This window comes from Chelonoidis abingdonii, chromosome 1 (assembly GCF_003597395.2).
Source record: "Chelonoidis abingdonii isolate Lonesome George chromosome 1, CheloAbing_2.0, whole genome shotgun sequence".
Taxonomy (NCBI): Eukaryota; Metazoa; Chordata; order Testudines; family Testudinidae; genus Chelonoidis; species Chelonoidis abingdonii.
This window is the reverse complement of record NC_133769.1, coordinates 28,754,479-28,775,112: the sequence shown is the minus strand read 5'-3', so window position 1 is coordinate 28,775,112 and position 20,634 is coordinate 28,754,479. Positions and strand designations below refer to the sequence as shown.

At 42.2% G+C, this 20,634-nt stretch overlaps 1 protein-coding gene across 13 annotated transcripts in view; it reads left to right on the top strand.

Annotated features, from left to right (window-relative positions):
• The window catches only part of ATXN7L1 (ataxin 7 like 1), a 197,486-nt gene that overhangs the window by 133,675 nt on the left and 43,177 nt on the right, over positions 1–20,634 (top strand). Inside the window, exon 1 of one of the 13 annotated variants that reach the window (XM_075064854.1) lies at positions 2,230–2,363. The exons of the other annotated variants lie outside the window; for them this stretch is intronic. The gene's annotated coding sequence lies outside the window, so the exon portion shown is untranslated. Of the gene's footprint in view, positions 1–2,229; positions 2,364–20,634 lie in introns of those variants that run through there. 13 annotated transcript variants of the gene reach the window in all.

The following is a 20,634-nucleotide window of genomic DNA, read 5'->3' as shown; positions in this document are numbered from 1 at the left end:
GTCAATGCATAGTGTGGTGTGCCATGGGTAGGTTGCCACCATCCAGCATGCTCATTGGAAAGTTTTGGCAATGCACGTTAGAGCAGAAACAATTCACACAGGGATGACTGAGAGCCCCAGAAATCAACTTCCCAGCATGCAACTCTCCATCCCATAATATCATCCGTAGCCCATAATTTTTGCAACATTTTTAAAAATCCGATGAACCCGTGCATCCCACCTTGCTGTCTGCCATCTCTGACAGAAACATTGAGCCTGCAGTGCTCTGCCCTATCGTCATGAGCATTGCAGGCACAGGGACACATGATCCTCCGTTATTTGCAGAGCCACAAGAAAGAACCAAACAATGGGGAACATAACGAGTTTAAGGACTGATTGCTGTGGGACATAGTGAGAACTAATTCAAGGTTGGTGGTGGTGTTCATGGAGCAGCTGCCGATGGTGGAGTTCTGCTTCTGGGCCTGAGAAATAAGCACTGGCTGGTGGGATCAAATCATAATGCAGGCTTGGGATGATGAGGAGTGGCTACAGAAATTTCGGATGCATAAGGCCACATTCCTGAATTTGTATGCCAAGCTTGCCCCAGCCCACCAGTGTAGGGACACCAGAATGAGAGCTGCATCGACAGTGGAGAAACAAGTGGTGATTGCACTTTGGAAGCTTGCCACACCAGATTACTGCTGATAAGTGGGAAATCATTTTGGAGTTGGAAAATCCACTATGGGGACCGTTGTCCTACAAATGTGCAGGGCTATTAACTGTCTCCTGCTGTGCATAACTGTGACTCTTGGCAACATGCAGGACATTGTGGATGGATTTACAGCAGTGGTTGGGCATTAGCACTCATATCATTATGTAGGCACCTGCCCACCTTGCCACAAAGTACATCAATAGAAAGGGCTACTTTTCTCTGGTTATTCAAGCATTGGTGGATCACCGAGACACTTCACTGACATTATTGTTGTCTGCTCAGGTAAGGTGCATGATGCTCACATCTTTAAGAACACAGGAGTGTTCAAAAGGTTACAAGCAGGGACTTTCTTTCTCAATCGGCAGATTACTATTGGTGATATTGAAATACCAGTAGTGATCCTGGGGAATCAGCCTACCACTTGCTCCCCTGGCTTATGAAAACATACATCGGCCACTTGGATAGCAGCAAGGAAATATTCAGCTACTGGCTCAGCAGATGCAGAATGACAGTTGAATGTGCTCTTGCTAGATTGAAGGGATGCAGGTGGTGTTTTCTCACAAGATTGGGTCTCAATGAAAAAATCATCCCAATGGTTATAGCAGCCTGCTGTGTCCTGCATAATATCTGTGAAGCAAAAGTGGAAAAGTTGCTGCTAGAGTGGAGTAGGGGTGGCTGTCTGCTGAGTTTGAACTGCCAGACGAAAGGACTCTTAGAAGAGCTCAGTGTGGAGCTATTGAGCTCAGGGAGACTTTGAAAGAGCACTTTAACAGTGAGCCAGAGTAGTGCATAGTGGTGTTTTGGGGCCCAATAGAAATTGTGTGGAGCTTGGTATGCACCTATGAATATAATGCAGTAAATGCGCCTATTAATTTTGTGATGCATGCTGTACATTTATGATTATTATGCTGTGTTTTTTCACTGATCCTCTGAGTTGTCACTTGTACAATAACAAGTAAGTAGGTGCTTTCATTACTGCAAGGCATTCTGCAGCATATGTTGTTCATCTTTATTAGTTCACTGTTTTCCAAACAATAAAATTTGGAGTAATGAAAACACTGCAAAAAATTCTGTCCAAGTTAAAAGTAAATACATTTAAAACTTAATAAATTTATGGATAGAGCTTAAGAACGGGAAAGAACATTTATGGCCATTTTGCTACGTGTATAGCAACTGTGACTTTCAGGTCAGTGTATGTGAAGCTGTGGTTGTCCTTAATGTCCTTAGGTGTGGAGTGGTCGGGGTAGGGATGTGACCCCGATATGACATGGAATGTGGAGGAGGGGTGCAGGGAGATGCTATAATGGAGTTCTCTGTGGACTGAAGAGGGAGGTAAACCTGTGGTTGTTGAACCTGTTGGTCCACAAGAATGTGCAGAATCTGCGTTTGCTGCTGGAGAATCCCCATTGTGTCCTGGTGCATATCCCTCTCCTTTTGCTAGTGTGACTCCTGCGCCTTTCTCTGTGTGCTCTTTTCTTCATACAGTTTGAAACATTCACCTTTCAGGCCCTCTATTGTTGTCTGATGCAGCTCTGGCTTGCAGGATCTCTCTGAACATGTTATTCCAAGTCGTCTTCTCTGTCCTCCTTATCTGGTTCAGGCATTCTGCGAGTGTGGAAGGGGAGCCCCCTCAAGGCCGCAACAGCAGCAGCTACAGATAAAACTCACAGAGGTAACATGGTCAATGTAGTCACAATGGAAGGCGGAAGTTAAGATTCAGAACTCCCTTCCCCTGCTCCCCATTTGTTTTAAACAAGGCTCGCTTATTGACACTTCTGCTTGGGATTGCTTGTGCACCGCACCACTCACTGCTCCGCCCCGTGGTGAGTATGGCCCAGTAGGGGCAAGGGAAATGAGGTGTGAATTGCTCAGTTGCATGAAGCGAGTTGCATGAGAACAGGGAAATGGCACTGAGTACTGGCACCATTTTCCACAGACAGTGGTGATTTTAGCTGATATCTCACTCCCGAGGGTGACAAAGGCACCGAGAGCACAGCTGCTGCTGTCATCCTGAAGCTGCCTGGGCCCATATGATGCTAGCCTGTTTACTGCAATGGTACCTGCCAAAGTTATCTCTGAGTGGTATGGGAAAGTGTCTCACCAGGGAGGAAGAAATAAGGCTGCCATCCTTAGAAACCTTTGGCAGCGAATTGCAAAGAACCTCCATGAAAGTTTTATTGAAATCTCATGAGACATCCCAGTGTACATAAATAAACTGCTCCACATGCTCCAACCACCTAACTGTACAGGGAAATGAAAAGCATTTGGGACAAATGGGAAATACATTTACACGCTTACTGGAGGTTCTTTCCCCTGCATTGGGCTCACCTATCCTCAACTCCTGGGACTGACTGGACTGCATTAGAGTCTCAAACAGGTTCTGGCTCATGGCATAGCTGGACCCCATCCTTGGTCTCCTGTTCCCTATCCTCCTCTTCTTTCTGCTCCTCCTCCTTGTCCTTGCTGTTCACGACAGGAGTGTGTGAGTCAGACTTCTGAGAGGTATCAACAGTGTTGTGTGGGGTGCTGGTGGGGTCTCTGCCAATTATGGCATGCAGCTCTTTGTAAAAGCAGCAGATCTGTGGCTTGTCACTGGATCGACTGTTGGCCTCCCTAGCCTTACCGTATGCCTGCTGCAGTTCCTTCACTTTCAGTCGGCACTGCTGCTGACCGCTGTCATACTCCTTCTCCTGCATCCCCCATGGCATCAGCTCGTAGATGCCAGTGTTTCTATGACTGGTCTGTGGCTCTCTCTGCACATCCTCTTCTCTCCACAGGTCCAGAAGATTCAATCAGTGTTTCTTATCTACTCCAAGCTGGGGGTGTGTCTGGAGCATGTAGCCAACATGTTCAGCTGGGCAATTGCCCACAACTATTGCAAGCTGCTAGATGTCTCGCCAAGCTGAACTATCAGGAAAAGGCGTTTCAAAAATTGGCAAGATTTTAAGGGAGAGGAGGGCTTCAGGTCTCTGTGACACCTGCACAGTAGAGTTCACAGTTGTGACTAGAGTGGCCAGTGTTGGGCATTGTGGGACAGCTATTTGAAGGACTCTTAGGGTCAACATAAGTAGCACAGTGTCCGCACTCATGCTGTGTAGACCTCAGTACATCAACCATGGCTCAGCACTGCTCAGGGAGGTTACTGCATCACAATAACAAGACACATCAGTGGGAGACAAATTTAAGTGTCGACACATGCACAGCTAGGTTGACGCAACATTGCTTGCATCAACCTAACTTTATAGTGTAGACCAGGCTTTAGGCCTTAGCCCTGGTCAACCCTTGGGGGTGGGGGGGTGGGAACTATCTAAGATACGCAACTTCAGCTATGAGAATAGCATAGCTGAAGTCAACGTATTTTAGATCAACTTAGAATCACTTACTTCTCATCCTCACGGCGCGGGATTGATGGCCACCACTCCCCTGTCGACTATGCTTCTGCCTCTCACCGAGCTGGAGTTCAGCAGTTGATGGAGGAGCGATCGGGGATCGATTTATCGCGTCTACACTACACACGATAGATGGATTGCTACCCGGGTAGTGTAAATGTACCCTATGTAACCTACCTCCACAGCCACATTTTTCAGGCAGAAATGTGTTACATAGCTGCTTTTATTTCTCTGGCACAGTGAAGCTGAATCTTATGTATGGAGTTCAGTACTAAAAATAATATTAATTCCATCTTTCTACATGACAACATTTGATGATTAAGGACAATAACATTTTTTGCTCTTTTCTTCTCATAAAAACTGGTTGCAGTGGACTTGTCTACACATAAAATTTTCATTCATTTAACTAAACATGGAGCTAAATCAGCTTAGCTAAACTAGTGCAATTTTGGCCTGCTCTACACTTTAAAAATTAGATTGACCTACCTAGATCACTCAGAAATGTGAAAAATTCACATTTGTGAGTAACGGAGTTATGCTGGCCTAACCTGCAGTGTAGAAACAGCTAGCTCAACTGAAGAGTTCTTCCATTGACCTACCTACTACCGCTTGTAGTGGTGGATTAACCTCAACAACAGAAACCTCCCATCCTTTGCTATAGTAAGCATCCAGCACTGAAGCTGAGCTGCTATATTGTCTGTAATGTAGACATGACCTTAGTATGTGAACACTCTGCTTGGTTTAACATGGGACAAGCTAAACCAGTAGAAGCCAGGTTTAAACCAATGTGAGAATGTGTCCACACACAGAGTTGCAGAGGTTTAGCTAAGCTGATTTAACTTTATCTCTTTAGTTCACAAGTACAACTTTGTGTGTAGTGTAGGCCTATAACTGCCCTATCAATGGTGCTGTTAGAAAAGAGCCTTTGCTCCTTTGTATCTGACAAGTAATTGGAATGGTGGTAGAAGATGCACTTTTTTTTTTCCCCAGAATGATTGAATTTAGTACATTATATTCACTTTGATTTTTATTTTGAGAAAGGACAAAGTGTGTGTCTATGTGGGGGGGGGGGAGTTGTATATTTTAACCAGATTTTTCTTTAGTAAAGCACCACAGCCCCTAAATTATGTAATATGAATTATCATTGCTTCTGTGTTTTTTATAAATGTTCTTAGTTTAGAAATATAATGCACAATAATTACTAATCAGTGATTCCAAGCACACTTATTCCTTGTTAGCCCTAAATATATTAGTGTTAAAGTGTGTTTGGCTGTGTTTTGCGTGAAAACAAATGTTTTTTACGTTATGTTCTGTTAACAGAAAAGGACATGGGAGATGGGTGGGGATCAGAAAGGTGGGAGAGTTTAGGCAGAGAGGTGGAAAGGCTTACTGCTCCATCTCCTCCGTCCTGCCGCAACACAGCAGGGCTTCTGGCAACTATGACAGGATTACAAAAACACAGGTATTTTAGTAAACTGAACTGGGAGAATGGAAAGTCCCTCAAAGTCTGGGGTGTTCTTGGGTTTCAGGAACATCTGGTCACCTTGCCTGCTGGTGTGGGGGAGCAAAGGGGAGGGCAGAAATATTTGACTGGTCTTATGAATGATGTTGTCTGAAGTGCACCCATTTAGCAGGTATCAGTTTCATCAAGTCATCTACCTGATAGCTCTTTCAGTTGGTGTCTGCAGGGGTCACAAAACTGGGACAAAGCAGCTTTTTTTTTTTAATTTGATTGATTGTAAAAACTAACAGGGACACCCAGTTGGGCCCTGAGGACAGGAATGTTTCCAGTTTTCTGGGACACCGTGTAGCATAAAAACAATTGGTTGTTCCACTTTCTCAACCACATGCCCAGCTACTGGATATTTTTGAAAAGGACGGAAAATTTAGCCCAGAAGAAAAGAACAAAGATTGGATTTCACTGGAAATACAGTAACTGCTTTTTGTCAACTAAAGCTAATCCTTGGGTCAGCGAAATCTAGGTGTGAACCAGAAAGAAAGTCTTCCTGAAGCAGAATATTAAATAACACTCTAGGCTGTTTGCAGAGAGACAGACAACAGTGTACAACTTGTGAATACCAGAATAATTATATTCCATACAGCAAGACAACTTTTTATGCTAGTAACAGGGATTAATATTTCAGACATGTTGCAAGAAAGATGTATGGCTAATAGAGAAGCACGAAAGGAACTAATGGAAGATAATCTTTCACTTTGACAAAACAGTTTTTATTGTGGGGAACCCATGTTTTCTGCAGCAGTGCTGAGGAAGGATTATCCCTTACTACGCTCTCCATGACAGCATTGCAAAGGTACAAAGATACAAGGTGTGATAACTACTCCCAATACATTATATGCAGCAGGGGAGCAAATTGCTGCCCAGGGCTCTCGTAAGAGTTTTTCCAAGTGAATAAAAAACAGCATTATAAAGCCAGCAGGTAAGATAGGCTCCACCACCCTTCTTCCTCAATCTCTGTTCCCAGTGAAAAGATACAGAGCAAAGGGAAACAGGTTAATTTTGATACTTCCAGATGGAAGCAGGAAGCCCTGTTTAATTTGAAGGAAGTAATAGGTGTAGTGTAGGTAAGACATACAAGGGCATGTACTGGGGCAGTCTTCTTTTTTTTCCTCTGCACCTGAAGAGCTGTTGGGTATTCACCTCTCTCTGCTGTCCTCTCCTGGTTTGTCACTGGAATCATATCAGCCATTACCTGGCCTGGGTCTGACTTCTCTTCTTCCCCGCAGCTCAGTTCTGAGCTTCCTGAATAGTTTACTAGTATCTCCTCCCAGTCCTGCCAGCAGTCTGGGGACCCCGCTCATGATGGACTTGCACCGGTTCACTCCCACAGCACCTCTGAATGACGTTCCTCTTCCCCCATCACATGTATGAGCCGTGTGGAGCAAACAGAGATAATACTAAAGCAAACTGAGAGTATGAAAACAGGACAAATAGCTCTCCCATACCCTGGCATAATTAAGGAGAGGCTCCAGTGCCTGGCAGGCGAGCTGAAAAAGAGGGTTAAAGGGATAGCCTAGTCAGAATCAGGGAAGCTGGCGGCCTTCCTATCAATTGAGGAAGAGGCGAGAGGGATAGCTCAGTGGTTTGTGTATTGGCCTGCTAAACCCAGGGCTGTGAGCTCAGTCCTTGAGGGGGCCACTTAGGGATCTGGGGCAAAATCAGTACTTGGTCCTGCTACTGAAGGCAGGGGGCTGGACTTAGTGACTTTTCATGGTCCTTTCCAGTTCTGTGAGATAGGTATATCTCCATATAAAGAATACAAATCAGAAGAGATCACAGAGATACCTAGAGCTGATAAAAATGTACCTATGCTATAATAATATATTATAATTTGAACTTATAATGTTGTTTTAAAGGGTTTTCAGATCACTTGTCTGTTAGTGACATGTAAACATCATTATTGCCAGTTTAAGGATGGGGAAACAGGCTAAACAAGGTTTAATGATTTACCTAAATTAACACAGCAAGTCTAAAGCAGAATTGGGAATACCATTCAGCAGTACAGATTCCCAGTTTCCTATATTAACCACTAGAGCACATTTTGTGTGCTCTTTTGGGGGTTATATAACAGGAAGGCTGTAGACAAACTGAAAAGTGCAGAAGAACACAAGAAATGTTTGGGTTTTTAAAGATTACTTTTAGGTATTTTAAGAGGTTTGAAAAATAAAGTTTGTATTAATTTTAAAAAATGAGATTAAAAGGGTTTGAGATGAGGCTGAGACTTGAGAATAAAACTAGATGGCTGACAAAAATAATAAAATTGTGAGACTATATCAGGCAAAAATTATTTAATAGTAAAACCTGAAGAGAAGGAGACCAATGGTATGATGTGAATATAATAGTCTACAAATATCTGAGAAGTATTAAAGTAGAGGGATTATTTGTGTTTGAGAATGGCATGACAAGGAACAATGGCTTGGAACTAAATGACAATTAAGAATTTTCTCTTCCATTATCATCTTAGGTTAACTGTTAAGGCAGTTTGTCATGGGAATAATCTATTTAAGGTGTGCCAATGGTTGATTTTTAGGCATAGATTACATAACATGAGAAAATAGCATAAATGGGAAATCCTTTGTTTCATGCATCAGGATGCTAGAAGACCCAATAGGTTCTTGTCTATGCAGTTCTTATGGGTAATGTACTAAAAGCACAGTAAACTGATTCAGGGGCCATAAAAGGCTTGAAAGCAGATGTGCACTAACTGAAACAAAGGAAAGCATGAAAATTACAGGTGTTCTAGCACAAGTCTTTGCTTAGTGGTAGGAGAAACTTCATCTTCAAAAGTATACAGAAAGGAAGCAGCATTACTTGAAACAAGTACTGGGCCCTGTATTTCAGAGCCCCACAGGAGTAATCAATTTTATTTATATAAATATAAATATAAATAAAATTGATTACTCCTCTGGGGCTCTGAAATACAGGGTCCATTATTTGATGTGTATATATATCATCTAAGGTTTTGATTTTTTTTAAATAAATCTTAGAGTTTAAGGCCTGATGGGGGGCCATTAGTTCATCTAGTCTGACCTCCAGTATATCACAGGTCATTAAATTTCACTCAGTTACTCCTGTATTGAGCCCAATAATCTGTGTTTAACTAAAACATAATTTGTATTTGGCTTAAGCATATCTTCCAGATAGACATCCAGTCTTGATTTGAAGACATGAAAAGATGTTTCCACTGTTTCCCTTGGAAGTTTGTTCCAATCGATATTCACTCTCACTATTAAAAGTGTGTGCCTAACTTTTAATTTGTCTGTCTTCAGCTTCCAGCCATTGGCTCTTGTTAGGCCTTTCTCCACTAGCTTAAAGAGTTATTTAGTACTGAGTATTTTCTGCCTGTGTAGGTAGTGTAGTTATGCGCTATAATAAAATCACCTCTCAGTCTTCTTTTTAATAAACTAAACATACTGAGCCCTTTTAATCTCTCACTGTAAGGCATTTTCTCTAGCCTCAAATCATTTTTGTGGTTCTTTTCTGCACCCTCTCCAGTTTTCCAATATCATTTTTAAAATGTGGACGCTACAAGCAGACGACGTACTCTAGTATTGGTCTCACCACTGTCATATACAGAGGTAAAATCACCTCCCTGCTCCTACTCACTATTCCTTTGTTTAGCTAAGGATCGCATTACCCTTTTCTGCCACAGCATTGCACTCGGAGCTCATGCTGAGTTGCTCATCCATTTTGACCCCTAAATTCTTTTCAGGATCTCTGCTTTCTGGGATACATTTCCTCATTCTTTAGATATAGCCTGCATTCCTTGTTCTTAGATGCATGTGGCTCTATTAAAATACATTTTGTTTCAATGGGCCCAGTTTACTACGTGATCCAGATAATTCTGTGTGGCCGCCCTGTCATCATTTATCATTGTGCCATTTGCAAATTCTGTGAGCAGTTATATTTACTTCCAGATCATTGATGAAAATGTTGAATAGTATCAGTTAGCCAGTTCTTAATCATTTAATGTGTTTTATTGATAGTTTGCAGTGCTATTTTTTAATTAATGTTGTTCAGTATTAACTCAGTGCCTTAAATAAGTATATTACATCTACACAGTTACCATTATCAACGAAACTTTGATTACAAGTTTCAATCAAAGAATGAAATCAGGTTTGTTTGACAAGACCTATTTCTTCCTCAAGTGGTTGCTGGTATGTATTCCACTTGGGTTTTTATGTGCCCAGAGCATCAGTTAGAGAACTTTCCTTAGCAGTACCCCTCGGGGTGGCGCTTGCACCCTTAGGCACTGTAGTCCCTCCCATGGCTACCCGCGTAATTCCTTCTTGCTGCCCGCAGGTTGAGTTGGCACATTCAGCGTGGTTTTTCACCTCACTTTCCTCTATCACAATGTTTCTGTGGTTTTCTTATATAAATAGTTAGTTTAGAAGTAACTTAAGATTTTTATTTAGTGTAGTAAGTAGAGTTTTTGCCTGATGTGATGCCTTTACCAGGTTTTAAGCATGTTTGACACCTCGGGTAGCTATCCCTACTGGTGACTCCCACACTCAATGTTTATTGTGCCTTTTGGAAGGGCACATTAAGGAAAGGTGCTCCATCTGCAGGTTGTTCAATAAAAGACCCCAGCACAGCTGCTGCTGGCCCAGGTCAGCTGACTCGGGCTCACAGGACTTAGGTTATGGGACTATAAAATTGCAGTGTAGATGGTCAGGCTTGGGCTGCAGCTCAGGCTCTGTGACTCCACAAAGCAGAGGGTCTCAAAGCCCTACACTTCAATTTTATAGCCATTCAGCCCAACTCCAGTGAGCCCAAGTCAGCTGACCTGAGGTCTGAGGCTCAGTGCTATGAATTTTTTTTATCACAGTTTAGACATACCGAAGAAAATTCAGATGGCTATAGACTTGTGCTTGAAGAAGCACCTTATGGAGCAGGCCATGAGGTCCACATAGGTTCTCTGGGGACTGCCACAGATCATCAGGTCCCCAGAGACTGCCTGAGCTCCTACAGGCTGGGGCTTCACAACCAGATTTGGATTCCTTACCCAGGAAGAAGGGAGATAGTTCTACTGTCTCTGTTCCTCTAAGGAAAAAGAACCCATAAAATGGACTGAGGCTGTTCCAGAGCTCAGCAAGATTCCTCCTCCCTGTCTTGGAGGAGTGCAAACCAGCAATGTGTGTCTTCAGTACTCAGGATAGAGCTGGACAACCCACTTGCTCTCTGATACTGAGGCAAGATCAGAGAGATGCCATACCATCAACACCAGTACTGTCCAGAGGGCGTTCATTGAGTCTGGTACCAGTGACAGTGCTGATGGCACCGACGGTTTCTGCACTGGCAGCATCTCAGACCTCAATGGACTTGCTGTGCTTTTCTGTTCCCGATTCACCACTTACCCAGGAACATTTGATTGGTAGCAGCTTCTTTGGTGTCCTCAGCGCTGCATGGACTGGATCTAGACTTGTTGGTACTGTCATCCATGCAGCCTCATATCTAAGGGGCAGGGTTGCAGTCAGCTTCCTGCTTGGCACCAAGAGCACTGCCAGCACAGTGATTGCAGTAGTCTACATCTGCGGGTCTGGTATTAATTTTATCCTCTGTACAGGTACCAGCTTCAGTAACGAAAGTGAGTGCAGTGCCTTTGTCAGTACTCAGTGCCAAGTATTGTACCATCATTGGTGCCGATGAGACCTGCATATAGGGCTGTGGATGACACGCGGTGTTTACGGGCTCCACCTGGACCAGCTCCTCCATTACCATCAGACTACTTGGAAGGGTCTTCAGGTTTGAGTTTGGAGACTTTTCTTTCGCCATACCATTCTTGAAGGTTGTTGAGATTTCCTGGAAATCACCCTGGGTACTGCTCCCGCAGGGATAAAGATTCCTGGCTTAGCTCCTACTGGTCACCCATGACGTATCCCTATCGACAGTGGCCTCCTTGGAAATCCCTGGGAGTTTCCTCATTCGCTGAGATCCCAGTCTTCCACTCATTCCAGGGTGAGGTAACACATTCCTCTGGTAGTGTCCCCTCCTGATCCACCTGTGCTGCAGCCACAGACTGAGATGATGCCCTATAAATTGGTGCTGATTGATCCTATATTAGTCATGCATTGCCACAGGAGATTCCATTGATCTCGCTTTCCTCTTCTTCCTCATCACCAAGTGAGGCTGCAGTGCCAGATTATTCTTCTCTGGTGCCAGAGGATTTTAAAATCACATCAAGATCTCCTAAGACAAATAGTGTCCACCTTGGGTATTCAAGCTGAGTTGTTCAGCAGAACACCCATACATTAGTGAATATCCTTCAGTCCTCTGCTCCTGCCAGAGTCACTCTCTATAAATGAAGTGATATTAGAGTCTGGCAAATCTCTGTGAAATATCCTAGTGTCTTTAAAAGCAAAGCATAGTGATAAGAGGTATTATGTCCACAGGCAGGGTTTTGAGCATTTTTTCTCACATTCAGGTCCTAATTCTCTTGTGATGGCGGCAAACAAGAGATTATGACACAGGAGATATAAATCCGCACCTAACGAGAAAGAAGGAGTCGAAGAGGTTAGTCTTGATTGGGAGAAAAGTTTATTCAACCTCTTAATTACAAGTGTGCATTGAGAAACACCAGGTATTATCATTTAAGTATGATTTTGTGAATTGGAATCCTATGCCCAAGTTTATGGATAAGTTGCGAGAATCCTCCAAGGAAGAGTTTAAGGCAGGGGTCTCAAAGTCCCAGCCCATGGGCCATCTGCTGCCCAAGAACCTCCCCAGTGCAGCCCGCGGAGGAGAGACGCATGCAGATATGTTGCAGACAATGTCTGCTGAAAGTGCTGCCCCTCCCCATCCCCGCAGCATTATTAGTTGCCAGATAGAGTCAGCCATGGAGGCAGCATCACTTTTTTTCCACAATGAATATAAACAAGTCAAGATACAGAACACAACTATCTGATGCACACTTTGCTACAATCCTGAAGGTTTCAACTGCTCAGTCACTGAGGCCAAACATCAACAAACTGACAGAACTGAGGCGTTGCCAGGTGTCTGGCAAACACTAAAAACTCTCTGGCAGGCAAAGAATTGTATAAAGTTGTATGACAGTTTTATTATTTCTAAGAAATTCAAAATAAAAAATACAATATAAGTGTTTTCTTTTCTGAACACCATCATCAGTGACATTGTTGGCCCGCTGGGAGGATTTGAGGACTGGCACTGACCCTAAGGTAAATTGAGTTTGAGACCCCTGGTTTAAGGCATTCATTGCAGAAAGCCATTTGGTGGCCAAAATGTTGTTGCATTCAGCACTGGACAGCAGATCCTTCATCCAGATTTATGGCTGCCTCTGTAATAAAGAGAAGAACCCAGTGATTACAGAACCCCGGCATAGCATCTGAGGTCCAATAGAGCACAGAGGACTTACCTTTCGAAGATTGTTTTTTGTTTTCTGAGAAAACTGACAAGACATTGCATCCTTTTAAGAACTCTTATGTTATTTTGCAGTCACTGTGGGTTTATACCAGGCCACAAAGAGACATCATTATGAGAGTTAACAACAACACTAGCAATATCATCCACCTCCATACTTGTGACAGTCATATTAGCCTGCTAGGCAGCAAGGTTCCCCTAGAAAGGGGCATAAATCACCAGAAGAGAAGACCGTCTGGGTCCAGATTTGATCAACCAGCCCTTTCTCCACCACCTTCGGACTACCAGCCTATTCAACTTTTGTACTGAGAGCACCATACCAATGGTGAACTTATTGATCACATCTCCACAGTTCAAGGACAGGCATCTAAAGTGGTTAGGAAACAATAACTATGGACAGGGTGATCCTAAGCACTGTGGGATCAGTTTATACCATCCTGTTTCTCAAAAAGAACAGGAGTACTTACGGCACCTTAGAGACTAACAAATTTATTTCAGCATAAGCTTTCGTGGGCTACAGCTCACTTCTTGAGATGCATAGTCAGCTTATGCTGAAATAAATTTGTTAGTCTCTAAGGTGCCACAAGTACTCCTGTTCTTTTTGCGGATGCAGACTAACACGGCTGCTACTCTGAAACCCATCCTGTTTTTGTCCATTCTCCCCTCCTACCTCCTTCAGCAGGTCCAAATTCTGTGTGCCCTGGGGGCTTTTAGAGAGGGAGTTCATCATCAGGGAAAGGAATTCTCCTTCCATTACTTCCTGATCCCCAAGTCCAAAGGAGAGGTGAGAGCTATCCTAGATCTCCATGGTCTCAACAAATGCATCAGATACGGAGATTCTGCATCTTTCCTTATCTGGATGATTGGTTACCGAGGGGCAAGTCCAAATACCAGGTTCTCTGCCACATCCAGTTCACACTTTTCTCTATTTGATCAGCTGGGTCTAATTTAGAACAAAGGGAAGTCACACCTAATACCAACTCAAAAAATAGAGTTCATTGGGGCCCTACTAGGCAATACAAGTTTGAGGGCTTTCCTGCTGATTGGGAGATTTCAGACAATTCACCTATCCCTCCAGTCTCATGATCACCCATTAGCTACAATCTGTGTGTGCCGCATGCACTTAGGTAGTTCAGCATGCAGGATTGCATTTGTGTTCTCATCAAAGCTGGATGAAACTAGTCTACCTCCCAGATTGTCAGTTGAAGGACAGCTTAGTATGAGTACCACCAAACATCCTGGACTCCCTACAGTGGAGGACAGATCAGCTCAATGTTTGTAAGCTGTTCCCTTTGCCCTTCTCCAGCCAGGACTATAGTTACCATTATATCCACAATGGGCTGGGGAACACATCTAGGGTCATTGCAAGTTCTCGTTCTGTGGGCAAAACTGGAAGTTTCCCTTTGTATCAGTTTTCTGGAGCTTTGCACTATTTACAGTGCATGCCTGGCCTTTCATTCTCACATCAGTGGTATAGTGGTTCATATCCTTAGTGACGATATCACTGAAATATATTACGTGAACAAGCAGGGAGAGGCTAGTTCCAACCCACCTTGACAGGAAGTGATAAAATTTTGGCATCTATGCATCAAGGAGGAGATTACTCCCACAGTGGCTCACTTACCCAGTGTTCAGAATCAGTTAGCCGACCACCTCAACAAGAGTTTTTTTTTCTAAAATCATGAGTGGTCTTTGAAGAACAACATATTGAGATCCATCTTCAGAGACTGGAGTATTGCAGCGATTGACTTGTTTGCAACAAAAGACAACAGGAAATGCATTCAGTTGTGATCTCGAGTGGGGCCCAGTCTAGGCTCTTTAATCAGTGCCTTCCATTTGAATTGGGGATCAGAGCTGATGTATGCTTTAATTCTTCAGGTTATCCTGAAACTGAAGTTGAATCATACCAAACTGATACTCCTATCACCAGCTTGGCCAAGACAAGGTTGGTTCTCTGATCTTGACCTTCCTAAGACATCCCAAATATTTTCTCCTCCTCCCTTCTGACACACTGAGCAGTCTGCATCTCTTGACGTGGATGCTACATGCTTAGATGAGGGGGAAGGACATTGCTTGGAAGCAGTACACTGAGTCTTGCTCGATAGCAGAAAGCTTTCTACTAGGACTACATATTTCATGAAGTGGAAGCATTTTTCTGTTTGGTTGCTAGCTCTGGGAATCCAGCCAAAGCAAGCATGCATTCAAGATGTTTTGGATTATCTGTTGCTTCTTAAGTCATCAGTTCTCTCTCTCTCAGCTCCTTGAGGGTCCACTTAATGAGGATATCAACATTGCACTGTTTTAAGAGAAGATAATTTTTTCTAACTCCCTGATATGTAGATTTTTTTAAAAAGGATTGTCTGCTTCCAAGTCATCAGTTGTCTCGACTTTGTCTCTTATTTCAGAGTAGCAGCCGTGTTAGTATGTATCCGCAAAAAGAACAGGGGTACTTGTGGCATCTTAGAGACTAACAAATTGTACTCCTGTTCCTTCTGTCTCTTATGTGGATCATGTGAAGGGTCAGATGGTTTCCAAGCAGACAGTTCTCAGATGGATTACTTCCTGCATTATGGCAGCATATGGAGTGGCTCAGTCAACACCTCCTCAAAGACCAGTGGCTCATTCAACAGGGACCCAAACAGCTTTGGTCACATTCCTCAGTGATGTTGTATATTAGACATTTGCAGAAGAGCTTCCTGGTCTTCAGTACATATTTTTATCAAGCATTATGCTAGGACGACTGCATCAAGGTCAGATGCAAATTTTGGGAAGGCACTTCTGCAATTGTTCTTTAGCCCCACCTCTTTCAGTTACTGCTTGTGAGTGGCCTTAGTTGAATAATGTCTGCAACTACTCAAAGAAAGAAAAAAAACAGTAGCTTACCTGAACTGTAACTGTTTTCCTTTGAGATGTGGGTGCAGATATAGATTCTACAACCCACCCTACATCCCCTCCTCATCAGAATTGTTAACTTTGGATCCTGGTGCAAAGGAACTGAAGGGAGTCAGGGCAGCATTGCCTTTATAGCAGGGGAGGGGCCAAGGACTGAAAGGCATGAGTGCCGCCCCGACAGGTACTGCTAAGCAAAGTTCTCAGATTGTGATGCACTGAGCACACGCACACTTTGAGTGGAATACTGCACATCTGCGCCCACATCTCAAACAAGTTAGAGTACAGGTAATTAATTTTTTTCCATAAAACTTTGTGGACCAGCATTAATCATATTCCTATCCTTTAATTCTTTTTCAGGTAAGTCCAATATCAGCTCTTCCATTATTTTGCTCAGGCTAGCCAACCTATATTAATCCTTTTTGAACGTTGTCATGACATTAACACTCTTTCAGTCTTCTGGCATTTCCCCAGTATCCGAAGATGTGTTAAAAATTAACATGAGCAGGACCAGAGATCTCCTCAGCCAACTCTTTTAGGACTCTTGAATGCCAGGTATCTGGGCATGGTGATTTAAAAATATTTACTCCCAGCAGATGTTGTTTTACATCTTCCTTAGTTATTAATGGGCTGGAAGGTACTTCATTCTCAGTGATAAGAGTACATAATCCTGCTTCTTTCCAAATACAGAACAGAAATATTTATTAAACACTTCTGTCTTTTCCGCATCATTATTAACAGTTCTGGTAATGGGTCTATACCCTTGTTGGGATTTCTTTTATTATTAATGCACTTTAGAAACTTCTTATTGTCTTTAGTCCTGCCAACTATAGATTTTTCCTGACGTATTTAGTTTCCCTTATTGATTTTCTATACTTCATAACTTTGAATTTATATCAATCACTTTTTAAAATTTGTTCTGTTGGGGTTTTGTTTGGGGTTTTTTTCAGGGGGTGGGGTGCTGTTTTTCTATTTGCTACCTTCACTTTACCACTGAACCAGGAATGTGCTTTTACTTAAAGATGTCCTCTTTCTTGATTGTGGAATCATGGCTTTTGTGGCCATCTAATAAACTCTTCTTAAATAATTCACAATTTTCCTCCAAACAAGTTAATTCAGATTTTTCCTCAGCTTTGGAAAATTAGACTTTTTGAAGCACCAAGTGTATATATTACTGGTTGGGATTTTCTTTTGTTTCTCTATTCTGAATGTAATCAAGGTCATGGTTGTATTTCTTCTCCTGCCTCTCCCTTGCCCCCTCACCCTCCCCGCCCCTCATTCATTCAGTGAAAAGATAGGACATCATTTATATCAGTGATCTCTTGGAGAAAAACTAAAGTTTTCTGGTCCCTAAGCAACTAACAGCTTCCAGCTCTGTTATTGATTAATCATTATCTGTCATAATGAGGTCCAAGATAATTGCCTTGTGTTGAATGCAGTACCTTTAGTGTTAGAAAATTATGTATAATTTTTAGAAACTCTAATGATGTTTTACTTCTGGCTATATGATACCTCCAGCATGTCTCCAAAATTAAAGTCCCCCATAACATCATAAGTTTTCTTTCCACACATTACAGACAACAGGTGTTTAAGGAGTAACTATCCAATTTTCTGGTTTGATTTGGTGGTCTGAAATTGACCCGAGCCAGTAACCCCTCCTGGGCTTTGTCAGTTAGCTCATTAGTCCATATGCATTCAAGACTCCGTGTAATTCTAAGTTAGCAGTAAGTATAAAACAAGTAAGTTCTCTGCCATTATTCTTGTTTTAGCATATTTACTCCATTATCTTTAATACTAAAATAGAGAATCTATTTTGGGGGACACTTTTCCCCCTTTTTATTGCTTATCAGTGTTTTTAAATTTATCTATGTAAAAATGTGTCTTGAAAACTTACCCAGCTTTATTTTTACATAATAAAAACTACTTGACTCTGAGTTGAATTGGCCGTGATTTCCTGTGTTCATAAATTACTGTAGTTCAATCATCTGTAAGAAGACTATAGCTTTTCTCCAACAAGTCATTTTTATATAAATGGTGTCTTATCTTTTCACTGAATTAATTCAGGGGGTCGGGGAAGGGAATACACACAGAGAGCCAAATTCTATGTCAATGTAGAAATGAGACTATGGTAGGAAATGCAGGTATAAGGGATATGCTTTTTCTTACACCCTTCTGTTGCTTTTGGTGCAATCACCTTGTAACTTATACTGGTTTTGCATACCTGTTGAATGCAGAGTGGGTACAAGTTAAACTACAGTTTTGCCCGTTTTCTGACCAACTTACAAAACCATTTTTTCCACCACAGAATTTGACCCTCTTTGACTGTTGCATCTAAGTAATACCAGGTCTGGATATTGCTATGCTACACAATTCTTTTTTGGTTTGATATGTGTATGATTTATACAAATCTCAAGGCTCTGGGTCCTTTTACCATGTTAAAACCTACAATCACACTGATAATATAAAAATTCCCAATTCTTCAAAACCAGGGAGCGGGAAGGTGGACGTGCTCCAGCCACAGATCCCAGCCCTTCAGGCACACATTCCAGCTTTCCACTCACCTTCCTCAAAAGCCTGGAGAAGGAGAGGTTTTGCAGCATGCCCTGAAGATCAATAGACTTTTGGGCTATTTTGGACCAAGGTTCCAAAGTTCAGGGCCCCTCACAGAGAATACCCTGTCAGCAGCTGCTACTCTTTCAAACTAAGTGAACTCCAGCTCTGGCACCTCTGCCGGCTGCAGCAATGCAGCATGGGAAGAGGCAGTTTCTCAAACAGGTAAGTTCTAAGTCACTTGGTGCTTTGTATAAAAAATCCAATATTTTGAACTCACTCAAAGTCAGGAGGTAGCCATTGCACATCTCAGAGCACTGGCAACTTATGCTCCTGGCAAAAAAAAAACTCCACTTAACAGACACATTATGTTAGCATATTTCAGTTTCTATCTTGATTCAGTAGGAGATGCATGGTTAACAATATAAAATTTTTGGGAATCAGCGCAATTGTAAACATTCTCTGCTCTCATAAAATGTTTGCAGTGATAATGTCCTTAGTTAATAAACTTGATTGGTGCTTCAAAAGAAACATTTAATAAAACTGTGATGGGGAAACTTTGCACTGTACCCATCCAGTTAATGCATTTTCTTTTTATCTATAGTATGTACACAGTTTAAAGGTCTATAAGACAATGATTAGACTAAACAACTTCTTATACTCTGACTCATCAAAAGTATGTGTGTCCGGGGTAGCCTGGTGCTCTAGGTTATCCTGGGGGTTAAAATTAGAGGCTAGCTCAGCCTTTAGCATCCATTAGTGAATAACTAATGTGATGCTGATTTTTTTGTAAAACTCTCCAAAGGCAGTCCTGGCAATTAGAGGGCCAGTAAGCCTAACTTCAGTATTAGGCAAATTGGTTGAAACCACAGCAAAGAACAGAATTATCAGACATATAGATGAACACAGCATCTGATGGAAGAGTCAACATGGCTTTTCTAAAGGGAAATCATGCCTCACCAATCTATTAGAATTCGTTGAGGGGGTGAAAAAGTATATGGACATGAGTGATCCAGTGGATATAGTGTACTTCGATTTTCAGAAAAGCCTTTGACAAGGTCCCCACACCCCTGGCTCTTAAGCAAAGTAAGCTGTCATGGTATAGGAGGGAAGGTCCTCTTATGTTTAAAAGGTAGAAAACAAGGGGTAGGAATAGACAGTCAGTTTTCACAGTGGAGAGAGGTAAATAGCAGGGTCCCCCAAGGCTCTGCAGTGAGACCAGTGCTGATGAACGTATTCATAAATGATCCAGAAAAAGGGGCACACAGTGAAGTGGCAAAGTTTGCAGATGATACAAAATTATTCAAGATAGTTAAGTCCAAAACTGACTGCAAAGAGTTAACAAAAGGGTTCACAAAACTGGGTGACTGGGCAAGAAAATGGCAGATGAAATTCAGTGTTGATAAATATAAATTAATGCACATTGGAAAATATAATCCCAACTATACATACAAAATGATAGGGTCTAAATTAGCTGTTGACTCCAAGATCTTTTTCTTGAGTGGTATCAGGTTAGTTCTCGGAAAACATCAGCTCAGTGTGCAGTGGCAGTCAAAAAAGCTAACAAAACATTAGTAACTATTAGGAAAGGGATAGATAAGACAGAAAATACCATAATGCCACTATATAAATCCATGGTAAGACTATGCCTTGAATAGTGCATGCAGTTCTGTTTACCACCTCTCAGAAACGATGCATTAGAATTGGAGACGGTACAGAGAAGGGCAGCAAAAAAGATTAGGGGTATGGAACAGCTTCCATGTGAGCAGAGCTTAAAAAGCTGGGGCTGTTCATCTTGGGAAAGAAACAACTGAGGGGAATATGACACAGATGTGAATGGTGTAGAGAAAGTGAATAAGGAAATGTTATTTACCCCTTCACATAACACACAAACCAAGAGTTATCCAATGAAATTAATAGGCACCTGATTTAAAACAAACATAAGAAAGTAATTCTTCACACAATGCACAGTTAACCTGTGAAAGTTGTTGCCGGGGGATGTTGTGAAGGCCAAAAGTATAACAGGGTTCAAAAAATAATTAGATAAGGTCATGTAGGACATGTCCATCATTAGCTATTATCCAAAGATGGTCACATACACAACCCCATACTGTGGCTGTCCCTACACCTCTGACTGCCAAGACTGGAGGGATGACAGGGTATGACACCAGTAAATGACCTGCCTCTGAGACCACCACTGGGAAGAGAGGTTTATGGGC